General features: G+C 41.8%; 1 non-coding gene across 1 annotated transcript; it reads left to right on the forward strand.

Moving 5' to 3' along the window:
• Window positions 1-6,708: 6,708 nt before the first annotated feature.
• trnai-aau (transfer RNA isoleucine (anticodon AAU)) lies at window positions 6,709-6,782 on the forward strand. The gene has a single exon. It is a non-coding gene; the product is annotated as a tRNA-Ile (tRNA).
• The last annotated feature ends 1,476 nt before the right edge of the window (window positions 6,783-8,258 follow it).

Raw genomic sequence — 8,258 nt, forward strand, 5'->3', positions numbered from 1 at the left:
TTTGTTTCCAATTTTTTTTTTCATTTCTGCTGTTTACATCTCTCTTGGAGGTTAAAAAATCCCTCCATTTGTTCCCTGTGTTTCTCTTCTTCTCCTAAATATACAGCCATTCAATCTGCCATGTTCTTAGTCTTTGTTAACTGGTCTTATATTATCTACAGATAAAGTCCTTTCTTTACCTTCCTTCCCGACTGTCACTGTCCTATTTCCTACTTGGATTATCTGTTGAGGCAAATGATAGCGGGCTTTAAAGGCTCTTCCTGATTTATTTTGTTTTTTCTCTTGTACCCAATCTCCTACTTTAGGTTGACAAAATTTTCTGTCTTCTTGAATTTTCTGTTCCCTTTGTTGTCTTAATTCTTCTTTTTTAGTTTTTAGGAGATCTATCCATTCTTTTTTAAGTTTAGTTTGGGTTTCTATTTCAGGCTTATTTTCTGTATTCATTTGTACTCCATATCTCAAATAGTGCGGAGTTATATGGTTCTCTGCTCCTAAGAGATCTATGGGTGTGTTATTGATGGCCAGCTGCACCTCCTTCAACCATTGACTCCAACTACCACCGCGAGTGCACAATAATTTTGCCAAGGCTAGTTTGACATCTTGGTTTCTCCGTTCTACCTTTCCTGCCGATTCAGGATGGTAAGGTGTGCTAAACTCAAGCTGTATCCCATGAGCGGTACACCACATGTTAAAGTCCTGGTTTTTAAAGCCAGGTCCTTGGTCTGTGTGAATTACTCTGGGAGGCCCGTTAGCGACCAGAATCAACTCACTAGCTTCTATAGCATCTTGTGTCCTACAACTCTTTGTTGGGATCAGGGTGGTGAATCCGGTACATTCATCAATACATACTAGGCAATATTTATTCGGTCTTTTAAATGGCTTTTTCCCGTGAGAGGTCGGCAATGGGCCGATAAAATCCATTATCCATTTATCCCCGGGCTCCATATTTTGTGACTGAATAATTTTCGGTTCTTTTTTAGTTCCTCCCTTGATATTATACTTTAGGCAAGTTTTGCATTCATTACAATATCTTTTAACTTCTGCATTCATCCCAGGCCACCAGTATTTCTGCTTTAGGTGTGACTGAGTGGTTTTTATTCCTGGATGCACGGCCCCTAAGCCTTCGTGGGCCGTCTTGATAAGTTCTCTTCTCCCTTTTCTAGGGGGTATTATCTTAGCCTGTTCTGTGGTTTGAACTTTAAATTTGGTTTTGACTACCCCATCAGATTCTTCCCAGTAGTCCTGATTTTTAGGGTATCCTTTTACTTCCTTGCCCTGAAGTAAGTCTTCCAATTCTTTGTCCTGATTCTCTTTTTGCATTTGCCTAGTTATTACTCTTATTTTATATTCTTTTCCCAAACTTGCGGCTTTGGCTGCTCGGTCAGCTAGATCATTTCCTTTTTTGTGTTCACCTTCTTTCTGGTGTCCTCTGACATGTATTACTTTTACATTTGGGAGGTTTTCTTTTAATCTAGCTATTTCTTCCCATATTTGTCTATATTGTATGGGGTGATTCCTACAATCATGGAATCCTTTTTCACTCCATTTATCTAGTTCCTCGTTATAGCCTCTACTGGCATAAAAGCTATCTGTACAAACGAGAATTTGGAGTTCTGCAGGAAATTGGCTTGCTTCTTTTAAGGCTAATTCTAACGCCTTTACTTCTGTTTTCTGGGCTGAACCTCCCAGTGGTCCTTTTATTTCTAAGACCTTTTCTTCTTGGAACTCATTGTTTAGTTTTGTACCAATTACTATTCCTATTCCTGTTAATTTTTCTTCTTTACCTTGTTTATCCAGGCCTCTTTGGGCACTACCATCTGTATAGATGTACATATCTGGATTGAATTCAGTTTTTTCTTCAGTAGCAGCTAGTTTATATTTCGGTGTCCACCAAGTATCTGTTTTTCCTGTAAGGGGCTGTATTTCTATAGTGGGGTCAGCTAGTAGGATATCCCATTTTTCATACCTGGCCGAGTGGACCCTTTGGCTCCTTTCTATTTTTTGTTGTTTGGATTGTAATTCTGCCAATTCCGTGAGGATAATTATCTTTCCTTCCCCTTGGATTTTTCTGATGGGTTCCACTGCTCTAGTTATGGCTACCCATGTTTTTTCTATTTTTGGGTATTTCCTCTCTGTTTCTGTAAAGTTTAAAGAGATATATTGGAAGGGTTTGTTCTGTCCTTGACTGGTTACTCTTACGGTGGCACTTTCTTGCCCTATAATTACTTCTAGTGTAATGTCTTTCCCTGGTTCATGCTTTCCCATGTTTTCTGCTTTATTTAATTGGTTGATTAGTTCATTTAGGTTATTTTGATCTTCTTCAGTCCATGAGAATACTTTCTCGGTTAGTTTTTTGTACAGGGGTTTAGATATTTCTGCATATCCTGGGACAAAGTCTCTGGCATAGTTACATAGGCCTAATATTGCTTGTAATTCTTTAATTTTGGTAGGAGGTTGAATATCAGCTATTTTTTCACTGTATTCTTCAGTTAGTCCTTTTCCTTCATTGGTTAGTTCCACTCCTAAGTATTTTACATTTTCTCTGGCGATCTGGGATTTTGCTAGTCCAATTATATATCCCTTATGGTACAGGTGTTCCATTATTCTATGTAGGCAGGCAAAATGTTCTTCTAGGTCACCATGAGTGATATAAATATCATCTACATAGCATTCTATTTGTCCTGGCGGAGCTAAGTTTTGTACTGTTTTTCTGACTTCTGCAGAAAATATTACTGGGCTGTTTAGGTATCCCTGAGGGAGTCTGGTCCAAACTAATTGTCTCCCTAGGGTGTCTGTTATGGCTGTATATGGCCACTCTTCTTTTGGGATTGGATGACTCCAAAATCCATTTGATAAGTCTAGGGTAGTTTTATATTTCTCCCTTCTTAAGGTATTCAATGTAGTCTGAGCTCCTTTAAAGTATGACGAGAAGGGCACTGATCCTGAATTCAAGTCTCGGTAGTCACAGACAAGTCTGTACTTTCCTGGCTTATCAGGCTTTGGTATTCCAATTATGGGTGTATTGTATGGGGATCCTTTTTCTATTAGGACTCCCTGTTCCTCAAGTCTTTCTATGACTTTTTGGATTTCCCTAGCTATCTCTGGTTTGTTGATGCCATACTTCTTTTTGATTTTGAAGTGTCCCATTCCTGTGGGAGTGGGATCAATGTTTAGATTACCGCAATGGTATGAGTCTTTTTGCCAGATTTCCCAGTGAGTTTGCACTAGGTGTTTTATTTTTGCTCTGATTTTGGGGTTGCTTTCTTTATCTAAAATTTCTTTTAAGTCTTCTGTTCTTTTGTCTTCTGTTTGTTCTAGTAGTTTGTGTCCTTTAATGTCTTCCCATCCTAATATTACTGGTTCTCCCTGGTCTTTTAGACCTTCTATAATTAGAGCTTTAGTCTCTATTTGTTTTCCATTTTTTAGGATTAATTTGATTTTTCCTACATCTGCCCATTTTACAGGTGCTCCTATGCCCTGATAAGGTTCTGTTCCTACTTTTGGTATGTTTAGTTTTTCTGCCAAACTTTTGTCCATTAATGACATTTCTGCCCCTGTGTCTAGCATTATTGTGAGCCATTGCTGTCTGTGGGGTTTATACCCCTCTATTTTTCCTTGTTCTTGAGGGTAGCATGGTTCTGCTGCTGTCTGTCTGGGTTTTCTCACCATCCCTGTCTGGTGGATTCTTTGCCCTTCTGTATTCCTTTCGTACCCTTGTGTTTGCACTCTGGCTGATCCAGAGGTTATTGCTTGTCCCTGACTGTTTCTGGGTCTCAGGTTGTATCGTCCTTGTTGAACTTGTCCATTTGGAGGCCTAGGTCTAAAATTTTGTTGGGGTGGCCTATATTCCCGAGGTTGTTGTGGTTGCTGGGCTGGCTGTAGTGGAGGTTGGTATCCCCCTCTAGCTCTTGGGTCTTGATAATTCGGAATGGGGTTTCTCCCTAAATAGTTTGGGCTTACTCCTGGAATTGGTCTAGGAGGTAGCTGCTGTCGGGGAGGTCCCTGGTTTCTGGGTTGGACTTTTTCCACTACCTGAACCAATGGTTCATATTGGGGTCGGTATGTCCATGGTTTTCTTTGGTTTTGTTGGCGTCCTTGCGCCTTGGATTTCTGGGTTTCTGATTTAGGTTTTTCTGATTTCCTTTCCTTGGCTTCTGGTTGAGGTCCGTGGGGATTTTGTTTTCCTATTCTATCTAGGGATAGATTGAGGACTTCTCCTAAGTTGATTAATTCTTGTCTGAATACTTGCCATGGGTTTTGTCCCTGTCCTAGTGCTCTGTTTGTGGCTTCCCTGAGCCTGTTTGCATGGCCTTCATTCTGGAATTGTCTGAATAATTGCGACCTGACTTGGACATAGTTTATTTCTAGATCTTCAGCGGATTGTGCTACCTGGAGCATTGTTCTCCCTGATTCCAGGAGTGTTTTGAATATCTTGTTGGCTGCTTCTGCTCTTTGGGTTCCATATACCCGGTTGTGGGCTTCATGGAGTATGGTAACTAGATTTATGGTGGTGTGCGGTTCCTGATCTAAAGCAGGACAATCCAGGGCTTTAAATAAATCTGAATTTTCTTGGGGGGTTAGTCCTTCCAAGAAGGCTTTTAGTTTTTCGAAATGTTGAATTATATATTTTATTGCTGCTCTGTCATCTGAGGGAAAGTCTAGGAAGCAGATTTTAAAATTCTTCAGTGAGGGATCACCGTACACACGGCGGGCTGCTACCGGTTGTGGTGCTTGTCCGGCTTGTCCGGGCCTGGGATTATTGATTAGCCACCGGGCTTTTTCTACAGCATGTTGCGCCACTAGGACTTGTGCTGCTACTCTATTTAGTTGGGGTATTTGGAGCACTCTGTCTGCTGCCACTATAATTTGCTGAGCTATATCTTCTGCCCAGGCATGTTCTGACATGCCTGGTACTAGCGGTACTTCTCTTCCCCTTAGGTCTGTTTCTCTTCTAATTACTGTTACCGTATGTTGAGCTGGTAGAACGCCAGCGGTATGCTGGTGGGCTGGTTCTAGGGGGTTTCCAGTTCCATCTGCTGGTATGCATCCATCATAGTGATGGTGAGTTCCATCTACATATTCTATTCTGAACCTGTATCGGAGTCTTGCTGCTATAGGTTCTCCATTGAGTCTGTTTAGTCCTTCTAGGACTGACTCATCTGCCCTCAGTCTTACCTCCTGATCTCTTAGGTTAGGTGGGGAGACTATATTGTCGTTTCCTGCTGCGACTATTTCTGCCCAATCATTTCTAAAATAACAGGCAGGTATATTGGCCATTTTCTTTTTCTTTTTGAGGGGCTTTTATTTTTTGTACTATTCGCTATATCCCTACAGAAGGAGTTTATTTGGTGACAAAGATAATATTTACGCCGTGAGGTTCAAGATAGTGCAATCTCTCGAGCCCCACGTTGGGCGCCAATTGTTATGTTATTCAGGTGGATATCCTCAATAGGTATGGGTTACTACCGGATTAAACTACAGTACCTCGGGCCTGTAGGCCGTTACCTGTCAAGTTTACCAGTGGTCCCTATTGACTGTATGGTCCTGATAGCTACAAACTCGGCTGGGTTTATCGCAGGTCTCTAGGTCCCTTCAGTTTATCCTTTCACCTAGGAGTGAGAGGGATTCACTTTAAGTCAATCCTAATGCCTTCTCAGCTAAGTTCTAGACTTAACATACCAACACAATGGTAAACATATCTTATCAAATAAAGGTTCGGCGAATACGAAGTGTGTGGTGTAAAATATAATAGAAATTTATCAATATAATAAGTTGAATACTCACAATCAGATGTTTTCAGTTAATCACAATCGTTACAGCCTTTCTGAATGTTCTTAAAAGATACCTAGGATAAAAGCAGAGCTTAATACCTGAGTGTCCCAAATGGGATCTTCATAGACTAGCGTGTATCAGCTAGTTGGTTCAGATTGTATCTTCTTCAGGTTAGAATGCAGTGCCTCAACCGAGAATCTTTTAGGCAGGCGTATTTCAGCAAGCTCTTAGCCGTCCGTATGTTTCATCCGATCGGTCCGTATTTTGCACAAATGTGTCTTTTCTGCAAGCCTGGTGGTTCAGAGGATGATTGGGTGACTCATTGTCTGTGTTTCAAGACAAGAGTGAGTTCTGTCTGTTTTAGCTCTGCTTTTATATCCCTTACAGTCTAAGTTAAGCAATTACATCATTTGTTTAAAGAACTGGAATCTCAAACTGTGCCTCGGTCAGCATTGTTTAAAGGTCGCGTTAAACACTTAATTAGCTGAGAAAACAATAAGTAGCTGATAAGTAGCTGGTAGAGAGCAGTTGCCACATAGTCATAGTTATACTTAATTGTTGCTAGGCTAAAATACAATAAAGAGTTAATAGTATCATTGTTGCTACAATCTAATATAATCAGGTAAAATTCCACAGAAGAATTGAGTCTTTTCATGAAGAAGTAGACAGATCCCATGACACTTAACGAGTTAATAGCATCATTGTTGTTAAGCTTAATCTTATACAATATAATATAATCAGGTAAAATTCCACAGAGGAATCGAGTCTTTTCATGAAGAAGTAATGGATCCCGTGACAAGTCAGCTCAAGTAGGGGTACAGTTGTGGGTGACACATTATAGGACAATATGAATACATTAGAGAGAAATCAGAATTGACATACGTGATTGGTTCCAGCTATGAGAAACTTCAGCTATCAAGATAGATTGAAGAAGTTGATCGGTTAGCTCAGCTGGTTAGAGCGTGGTGCTAATAACGCCAAGGTCGTGGGTTCAATCCCCACACTGACCATGTGCAGCGCTCGTCTCGTCAGCTGTGCTGTGTCAAGGTTTGTCGTGACTTTCTTGGGCGGCATGTCTCACAGCGCCTGAGACCCGGGTTCAATTCCTGACTCGGGCGACTGACTGTGTGGAGTTTGCACGTTCTCCCCGTGTCTGCGTGGGTTTCCTCCGGGTGCTCCAGTTTCCTCCCACAATCCAAAGATGTGCGGGTCAGGTGAATTGGCCATGCTAAATTGCCCGTAATGTTAGGTTAGGGGGATGGGTGGGTTGCGTTTCGGAGGGTCGGTGTGGACTTGTTGGGCCGAAGGGCCTGTTTCCACACTGTAAGTCTAATCTATTTGGGCGGCACGGTGGCACAGTGGTTAGCACTGCTGCCTCACAGCGCCTGTAGACCCGGGTTCAATTCCCGACTCAGGCGACTGACTGTGTGGAGTTTGCACGTTCTCCCCGTGTCTGCGTGGGTTTCCTCCAGGTGCTCCGGTTTCCTCCCACAGTCACAAAGATGTGCGGGTCAGGTGAATTGGCCAAGCTAAATTGCCCGTAGTGTTAGGTAAGGGGTAAAATGTGGGGGTATGGGTGGGTTGCGCTTCGGCGGGTCGGTGTGGACTTGTTGGGCCGAAGGGCCTGTTTCCACACTGTAAGTCTAATCAAAGTTGGGACCATTCGCCTTGGAGAGAAGAAAGATGAATGGAAGTCTGATTTTGAGATTTTCAAAATCTTGAGTGAGCTGAATACATTAGATGGAGAGAAACTGTTTCCATTTATAAAAGAAAGGTGAACATAAGGGCATACATTTATAGTGATGTGAATTTTTCTTTTATTCATTCACAGAACAATGGTGTTACTGGCTAGGCCGGCGTTTCCTGTCCTTCCCAGAGGGTAGTTACTGTGGGCCTGGAAACACATGATAGCTGTTCCCTTCCCTTAAAGAACATGAGTAATCCAGATGGGTTTTTCCGACAATAATTTCACGGTCATCATCTCTTATTTCCAGATTTTTATCGAATTCAAATTCCACCATTTGGTGGGATTCAAACCTAGAACATTCCCCAAGTCTCTGGATTAACAGTTCAGCAATAATCCCATTGGCCCATCACTTCCCCATGAAATGGGGCAAGGGTGATGTGAGAGAAAAGTAACTTTTTTCACTCAATGAGTAATTAGGGCGCGAATGGACTGACTGAAAATGTGGTAGGGACAGGTTATATTGAGGCATTCAAGAGGGCATTGGATTTTAGTTTTGGTTGGTATTTGTGAGCAGATACATGGAAAAAGACACTAAGTATTAAAAAAGGATGACATTATAGATCCAGTGCAAGCACGATGGGCCCAAAGACCTTCTTCTGCACCGTCGCATTTCCCATGATTCCTTAGTCTCTTCCCCATTTCCTGCTAAAAGCAATGCTGCTTTCTTTGTTGATATCTGCTGTGAATTCATGGTCATAATCTCAGTGCACAAACAAATTCTGCCTTTGACAGTGTACGA

This window comes from Hemiscyllium ocellatum, chromosome 37 (assembly GCF_020745735.1).
Source record: "Hemiscyllium ocellatum isolate sHemOce1 chromosome 37, sHemOce1.pat.X.cur, whole genome shotgun sequence".
Lineage (NCBI taxonomy): Eukaryota > Metazoa > Chordata > Chondrichthyes > Orectolobiformes > Hemiscylliidae > Hemiscyllium > Hemiscyllium ocellatum.